The sequence below is a fragment of the Gracilinanus agilis genome, chromosome 3 (assembly GCF_016433145.1).
Source record: "Gracilinanus agilis isolate LMUSP501 chromosome 3, AgileGrace, whole genome shotgun sequence".
Lineage (NCBI taxonomy): Eukaryota > Metazoa > Chordata > Mammalia > Didelphimorphia > Didelphidae > Gracilinanus > Gracilinanus agilis.
In genome coordinates, this window is record NC_058132.1 from 433,968,321 (window position 1) to 433,976,942 (window position 8,622).

Genomic DNA, 8,622 nt, shown 5'->3' on the forward strand with positions numbered 1-8,622 from the left:
CTACCTTTCACCAAGATATAAATAACTTCCTAATTACTTTACATTTTTACTTTAGCTTTGTCTAAAATGATGGTTGCTACTCCTGCCTTCTTTGTCTTAGTTGCAGCCCAGTAAATTCTGATCCACCATCTTACCTTTACCCTGTGTATATTTTACCTTTACCCTGTGTATGGCTATCTGCCTCAGGTGGGTTTCTTGTAGATGACATATGGCAGAATTCTGGTTTTTAATCCATTCTGCTATTTGCTTCCAAAAAATTTGAAAATTCATCACAAGCTCTTGAAAAATTCAAATCTGAGATCAGGAGAAAGGTGGAAGAGATTTGGCAAGAAAAGTGGGAAATAGCTCAAAAAGAAATGAACAGTTTAAAAAACAGAAACTCCCAACTGGAGAAAGAAGCCCCCAAATCAAATGAAATGATAAGCAAATTGGAGAACAAAATTAAACAGCTGGAAAACAGGATAGACCAAATGAAAAAGGAAAATCAAAAGATTATAGCAGAAAAACAGTCTCTAAAGACCAGAATTGGGCAAGTAGAAGCCAATGATCTCTCAAGACAGCAAGAACAAGTAAAGCAAAGTCAAAAGAATGACAAAATAGAAGGAAACATGGAATATCTCAGTGAGATAATGACAGATCAAGAAAACAGGTCTAGAAGAGACAACTTGAGAATCAATAGTCTTCCTGAAAAATCAGAAACAAACAGAAATCTGGACATTATACTGCAATAAACTGTCTAAGAAAACTGCCCTGATATTCTTGAACAAGAGGGCAAAATAGACATTGAAAGAATCCATAGATCAATCTCTAGACTAATTCCTCAAAAGACAACCCTAAGGGATATAACTGCCATACTTGAGAGTTTCAAAGTTGAGGAGAAAATACTACAAGAAGCCAGAAAGAGGCAATTCAGATATCAAAGAGCACCAATCAGGATTGCAAGGCTTGGAATTTGATATTCAGAAAGGCAAAAGAACTGGGTCTACAACCAAGGATCACATATCCATTAAAACTGACTATATACTTCCAGGGGAAAGTATAGACATTCAACAAAATAGAATGTAGCAATCTAGATGATGTGGATGAATATTTACAAAAATAAAAATTGTCTAGATTAACGGTAGAATAAATAGAATATTTAAATAATCCAATATCAGGAAAAAATTGAACAAGCCATCAAAGAACTCCCTAAGAAAAAATCCCCAGGACTAAATGTATTGACAAGTGAATTCTATCAAACTTTCAAAGAAGAACCAATTCCATTATTATACAAACTATTTGACATAATAAGCAAAGAAGGAGTTTGGACAGGCAGGCAGGCAGGAGCTGAGATTCCAACCTGGAACACAGCAAGGGGATAGACACAGTGGACTCTCTAAAAAGACTGTTGGGGTTTTTAAAGAGTTGGGGAAACCACTGGCCTGAAAGCCTGTGGATTTGGGGTATCTCTGAGTAATAACCAGCTGTATCAAGGAGAGCAGGTTGCAAAAAGTTTCCTGTTTGGTGGACAAGCAAGATCAGTCTTCCTGACTTCTCTGATGTTATTTGGCTGGAACCTGTGCTCTTGGAATATACTTGGACTAATACATTTTTGAGCTACTGATCAAGACCATCAGACCATCTATGTGAGATTCCATTAGTCCCTTATGTCTGGGTGGCCTGCATAGTGCAATGTAGTGATTTCCCATACTATTCACCTTTAATACTGAATTAATCCCTCAGGGTTTTAGAGTAGTGTGACCTCTCCCACATCTTTTAATCTGAAGTTAAGTATTAAAATAATGGTTTTTATTCCTATTGTGTTTTTCTCTGTAGAAGTAAGATATCCCTGGTTGTTTTAGTCTAAGTGGCAGTTGGATCCCAACTGTCATTCACTCTCATTGTCACAGCCCTTTTATATATGGTTAAGATAGTAATACACCTACATCCTTCATTCTTCCTTCATCCCTTTCACCTCAGAAGAACCCTTATGTGTGTTTTTGTTTATTTACATATTCACAAGACAAACAAAGCAATTTTATGAACACAACTACAAAACACTTGTCACACAACTAAAACTAGATCTAAACACTGGAAAAATATTAATTACTCATGGGTAGGATAAACTAAAATAATAAAAATAACCATCCTACCCAAATTAATTTACTTTTTTGCCATACCTATCAAATTACAAAAAACCTTTTTTTACGGAATTAGAAAAATCTAATCGCTTCTTGGCCTTTTGGCTAAGATCAAGTGTAGTATCTGAATTAGAAAAAATCTATAACAAAGTTGATTTGGAAGAACAAAAGATAAAGAATATCAAGATAATAAAAAAATGTCAAGGAAGGTGGTCTAATAGTACCAGATCATAAACTGTACTATAAAGCAGTGGTCATCAAAACAGTATGATACTGGCTAAGAGACAGAAGGGAGGATCAGTAGAATAGACTTGGGGTAAGTGACATCAGCAAGACAGTCTATGTTAAATCTAAAGAACTCAGCTTTTGGGACTATTTGACAAAAACTGCTGGGAAAATAGGAAAACTCTATGGGAGTGATTGGGTCTAGATCAACATCTCACACCCTAAACCAAGATAAATTCAGAATGAGTAAAGGACTTGAATATAAAGAAGGAAACTATAAGTAAATTAAGTGAACACAGAATAGTATACTTGTAGGATCTTTGGGAAAGGAAAGAATTTTAAACAAGCAAGAGTTAGAAAAAATTACAAAATGTAAAATGAATAATTTTGATACAAACAAAACCAATGCTAACAAAATTAGAAGGGAAGAAACAAATTGGGAAAAAAATATTTATGACAAAACCTCTGACAAAGGTCTAATCACTCAAATATATAAGGATCTAAATCAATTGTGCACAAAATCAAGCCATTTCCCCAATTGATAAATGGGAAAGGGACATGAATAGGCAATTTTCAGATAGAGAAATCAAAACTATCCATAAAGACATAAAAAAGTATTCTAAATCTCTTATAATTAAAAATGCAAATCAAAACAATTCTGAGGAACCACCTCACTCCTAGCACATAATCTAATAGTCAGCAAAGGGAAGTAATAAATGTTGGAGGGGATGTGGCAAAATTGGGACATTAATGCATTGCTGGTGGAGTTGTGAATTGATCTTACTATTCTGGAGGGCAATTTGGAACTATGCCCAAAGGGCTATAAAAGACTGTCTGCCCTTTGATCTAGCCATACCACTTCTGGGTTTATACCCAGAAGAGATAATAGTGAAAAGACTTGCATAAAAATATTTATAGCCATGCTCTTTGTGGTGGCAAAAATTTGGAAAATGAAGGAATATGCTTCAATTGGGGAATGGCTGAACAAATTGTGGTATCTATTGATGATGGAATACTATTGTGCTCAAAGGAATAATGAACTAGAGGAATTCCATGTGAACTGGAATGACCTCCAGGAATTGATGCAGAGTGAAAGGAGCAGAACCAGGAGAACATTATGCACAGAGACTGATACAATGTGGTACAAGTTCAGTAAAACCAAAAAAGTATAATTTCTACTTGGACTGAATAGTTCAGGAATTTCAAGTTAGGTCCAGGCTTTGCCCATATCGGAGGTCTTGAGAGAATCTTGTCAAGTTCAGCATTTTAGTTTGATTAAAATGAATAGTCTACCCAAAGGACACTAGTTCTGCTTTGTTTTTAGATATGATTTTTAAAAATTTTAGCCTATAAAACATTTTCTACCATGCTTATGAATAATTATTTTCATAATCAGTTCCAGTGTTGTTTTCAATTGTCTAAAAATAAGAAAGTGATGGCATCTAAATAGAAGGAACAAAATGGTAGGTTCACAGTGAGTAAGGCAGTAATAAATGAAAAAGAACTGACAGCAAGCTAATGCTCACAGAATAAAATATTTTTGAAATCAACAAAAAAGTAAAAGTTAAATGAATGTGGTTATAAATGATAGAAGAATATTTGTAAGAAGTGGATTTTAAAAGAAAATATGCCTAAATTTGAATAAGGCATTTTAAAACTCTTTTTACAATATGGCTGTGAAGAAAATGAAGGGAATTTACATGGTATGATCAGTTGGGGAAACAAAAAAACATAAAGAAAACTATTTTTATGTCATTTTATGGTAACATGAAAAACCCTTTTTAGTATAAAGCTGAATCTATATATTTAGGCATCTAAATTATGTCTCGAGTTACTATATATGTGACACTAGAACACTTGGAGCACTACCATTAAAATAATGGCGTACTGCCATAGGCACCACTCATTTAAAAAAATTGTCATCCTTAAATTATGAAAATAGATCTACGTTATTTTAATTTTTTTAGAATAAAATGGCAATGTTGGGATATCTGCATATATTGTGTGGTTTGAAATAATAACTTTCCTAACTAGTTGAGAAATAGTTGCATTATTAAATCCAAATTTAATAATAAATATTTCTGAACAGGTATTATTGTACCACCTGAAAGCCAAGTCCAAAAATTACTCTTTGTTTAGTTTGTTGTTTTCCTTCACTCTTGAAGACCAAAATGACATCATTTTGTGATTGCACATTAATTGAATTTAACATAGGCAGAGTTGAACAAAGTCAGCAGCTTCAATCTTACTTTCAGGGTCATCAAAATCCAGTGGCAATGAAAAAATTCAATATGATGGGCAATATCTTGAGTTGCAGTGGTTGACAATGTCTCCTTCAATGTCTAATCAATTTCCAAGTATTCCATAGCATCTTCTGTGATTTTCATGGCTGTTGAAACAAATTGTCCTCATCCACCCTTTTTTCTAGGGAAGTTTTCACATGCCTGAGGTAGGCTACTTATAGTTACCTATAGATTTGAGGCATATTGGTTACATTCAAACTGGTTATCCCACCTAATAGTCAAGAAATTTTTAGCTGTGATTTCTGTATATGCTGCAGCTTCTTGGAGGTATGAGTGAGAGCTGGTTGGCAGGTGGATATCAAAAGAGGAAAGCAAATTTGCAAAGGCTCTAGAAGTCATCACACCAAAGTGGTAGCCTTCCTTGAATATTCTGTATATCCAACATATTTATTCACAGCTGTGTGGTTGAGTGTATAGAGATAGGAGAACCTGGTTTCAAATCTGGTCTCAGATACTTGTTGGCTATGTAACCGTGGGCAATACACTTAACCCCCATTAACTAGTCTTTGCTGTTCTGGCTTAGAACCAATATTTACTATTGATTATAACAGTGGTTCCCAAACTTTTTTGGTCTGCCACCCCCCTTTCCAGAAAATAAAATATTAGTCCCCTGGAAATTAATTTGTAAAAAATGTTAATAGCAACTAATAGGAAAGATAAATGCACCTGTGGTCATCACCACTCCCCTGGATAGCAGCAGTACCCACCAGGGGATGGTAGCACCCACTTTGGGAATCACTGGGTTATAAGATGGAAGGTAAGGGTTTAGGAAAAAAAAGAGAAGAGTGGGTAAAGGAAGAGAAAAGAAGGAGAAAGAAGCAAAGAGGGAGTTCATCACTAAAGGAGAATTTAGAGAGACCTATTTTCCTAAAAATAGATGATATAACATTCTGAAGGACTATATGGATGGCTTAGCATTCATTCTTTAAAACTCACTTTTATTTTAATATAATGTTATTGAAAATTAAATCAAAGAATGCTTGAAACATCAGAACTCTTCTTTTTTTGTTTTTAAATATTTTTTTTATTTTTTAGAAAAGTTATCATGGTTACATGATTCATGTTCTTACTTTCCAATTCACCCCCTGACCTCCTTTCCCCCACCCCAAAGCTGATGCACATTTCCACTGGTATTAACATGAGTCATCAATCAAGACTTATTTCCAAATAGTTGATAGTTGCATTGGTGTGGTAGTTTCAAGTCTACATCCCCAATCATGTCAACCTAAACCCATGTGTTCAAGCAGTTGCTTTTCTTCTGAGTTTCCTCTCCTATAGTTCTGCCTCTGAATGTGGGTAGCTTTCTTTTCCATAAATCCCTCAGAATTGTTATTGATCATTGCATTGCTGCTAGTACAGAAGTCCATTATGTTCAATTTTGCCACACTGTATTGGTCTCTGCGTACAATGTTCTTCTGGCTCTGCTCCTTTCACTCTGTATCAATTCCTGGAGGTCTTTCCAGTTCACATGGAAGTCCTCCGGTTTATTATTCCTTTGAGCACAATAGTATTCCGTTACCAGCATATGCCACAATTTGTTCAGTCATTCATCAATTGAAGGGCATACCCTCCTTGCTGCTAGTACAGAGGTCCATTACATTTGATTTTACCACAGTGTATCATTCTCTGTGTATAGTGTTCTTCTGGCTCTGCTCCTTTCACTATGCATCAATTCCTGGAGGTCTTTCCATTTCACATGGAATTCCTCCAGTTTATTATTCCTTTGAGCACAATAGTATTCCATCACTAGCATATAGCACAATTTGTTCAGCCATTCCCCAATTGAAGGGTATAAACTCGTTTTCCAGTTTTTTACCACCACAAAAAGTGTGGCTATAAATATTTTCATACAAGTCTTTTTATCTATGATCTCTTTGGGGTACAAACCCAACAATGATATGGCTGGATCAAAGGGCAGGCATTCTTTTATAGCCCTTTAAGCATAGTTCCAAATTGCCATCCAGAATGGTTGGATCAGTTCACAACTCCATCAGCAATGCATTAATGTCCCAATTTGGCTACATCCCCTCCAACATTCATTACTCAAACTTTCAATCATTTTAGCCAATCTGCTAGGTATGAGGTGATACATCAGAGTTATTTTGATTTGCATTTCTCTAATTATTAGAGATTTAGAACACTTTCTCATGTGTTTATTGATACTTTTGATTTCTTTATCTGAAAATTGCCTATTCATGTCCCTTGCCCATTTATCAATTGGGGAATGGCTTACTTTTTATACAATTGATTTAACTCCTTACATATTTGGGTAATTAGATCCCTGTTAGAGATTTTTGTTATGAAGATTTTTTTTCCCAATTTGTTGTTTCCCTTCTGATTTTGGCTACATTATTTTTGTTTGTACAAAAGGTTTTAGTTTGATATAATCAAAATCATTTAATTTACATTTTGTAATTTTCTCTAACTCTTGCTTGGTTTTAAAATCTTTCCTTTCCCAGAGATCTGACAAGTATACTATACTGTGTTCACTTAATTTATTTATAGTTTCCCTCTTTATATTCAGGTCATTCACCCATACTGAATTTATCTTGGTGTAGGGTGTGAGATGTCCATAAAATCCTTACCTCTCCCATATTGTTTTACAAATTTCCCAGCAGTTTTTGTCAAATAGTGGATTTTTGTCCCAAAAGTTGGGCTCTTTGGGTTTATAATACACTGTCTTGCTGATGTCACTTACTCCAAGTCTATGGCACTGATAGTCCCTTCTGTCTCTTAGCCAGTACCATATTTTTTTGATGACCACTACTTTATAGAATAGTTTAAAATCTGATACTGCTAGACCACCTTCCTTCACTTTTTTTTCCTGATTTCCCTTGATATTCTCGATCTTTTGTTCTTCCAAATCCACTTTGTTATATTTTTTTCTAATTCAGTAAGGAAGTTTTTTGATAGTTTGATAGGTATGGTGCTAAATAAATAAATTAATTTGGGTAGAATAGTAATTTTTATTATTTTAGCTCATCCTATCCATAAGCAATCAATGGTTTTCCAATTGTTTAGATCTAGTTTTAATTGTTTGGAAAGTGTTTTGTAGTTGTGTTTGTATAATTCCTGTGTTTGTTTTGGTAGATAGATTCCTAAGTATTTTATATTGTATAGGGTGATTTTACATGGTGTTTCTCTTTCTACCTCTTGCTTCTGTGATATGTTGAAAATATATGTAAATGCTGATGATTTATGTGCATTTATTTTGTATTCTGCAACTTTGCTAAAGTTGTTGATTATTTCTACTAGCTTCTTAGTTGATTCTCTAGGAATTTTTAAGTAGACCATCATATCATCTGCAAAGAATGATAGCTTAGTCTCCTCATTGACGATTTTAATGCCTTCAATTTCTTTTTCTTCTCTAATTGCTATTGCTAGTGTTTCTAGTACTATGTTGAATAATAGAGGTGATAATGGACATCCTTGTTTCATGCTTGATCCTACTGGGAAGTCTTCTAATTTATCCCCATTGCATATGATGCTTGTTAATGGTTTTAGGCATATTCTGTTTATTGTTTTTAGGAAAGGTCCTTCTATTCCTATATTTTCCAGTGTTTTCAATAGGAATGGATGCTGTGTTTTGTCAAAGGCTTTTTCAGCATCTATTGAGATAATCATGTGATTTTTGTTTGTTAGATTGTTGATATGGTCAATTATGTGGATGGTTTTCCTAATGTTGAACCATCCTTGCATTCCTGGTATAAATCCAACCTGATTATGGTGGATGATCCTTTTGATTGCTTGCTGGAATCTCCTTGCTAGTATTCTATTTAAAATTTTTGCATCTATGTTCATTAGGGAGATTGGTCTGTAGTTTTCTTTCTCTGTTTTTGGTCTACCTGGCTTTGGAATCAGTCTCATATTTGTGTCATAAAAGGAATTTGGTAGGAATCCTTCTTTGCTTATTATATCAAATAATTTGTATAATATTGGGATTAGTTTTTCTTTGAATGTTTGATAGAATTCAC

The 8,622-nt window shown here is 34.3% G+C and overlaps 1 pseudogene; it reads left to right on the forward strand.

Annotated features, from left to right (window-relative positions):
* The first annotated feature begins 2,205 nt into the window (after window positions 1-2,205).
* LOC123243524 lies at window positions 2,206-2,290 on the forward strand (annotated as a pseudogene).
* The last annotated feature ends 6,332 nt before the right edge of the window (window positions 2,291-8,622 follow it).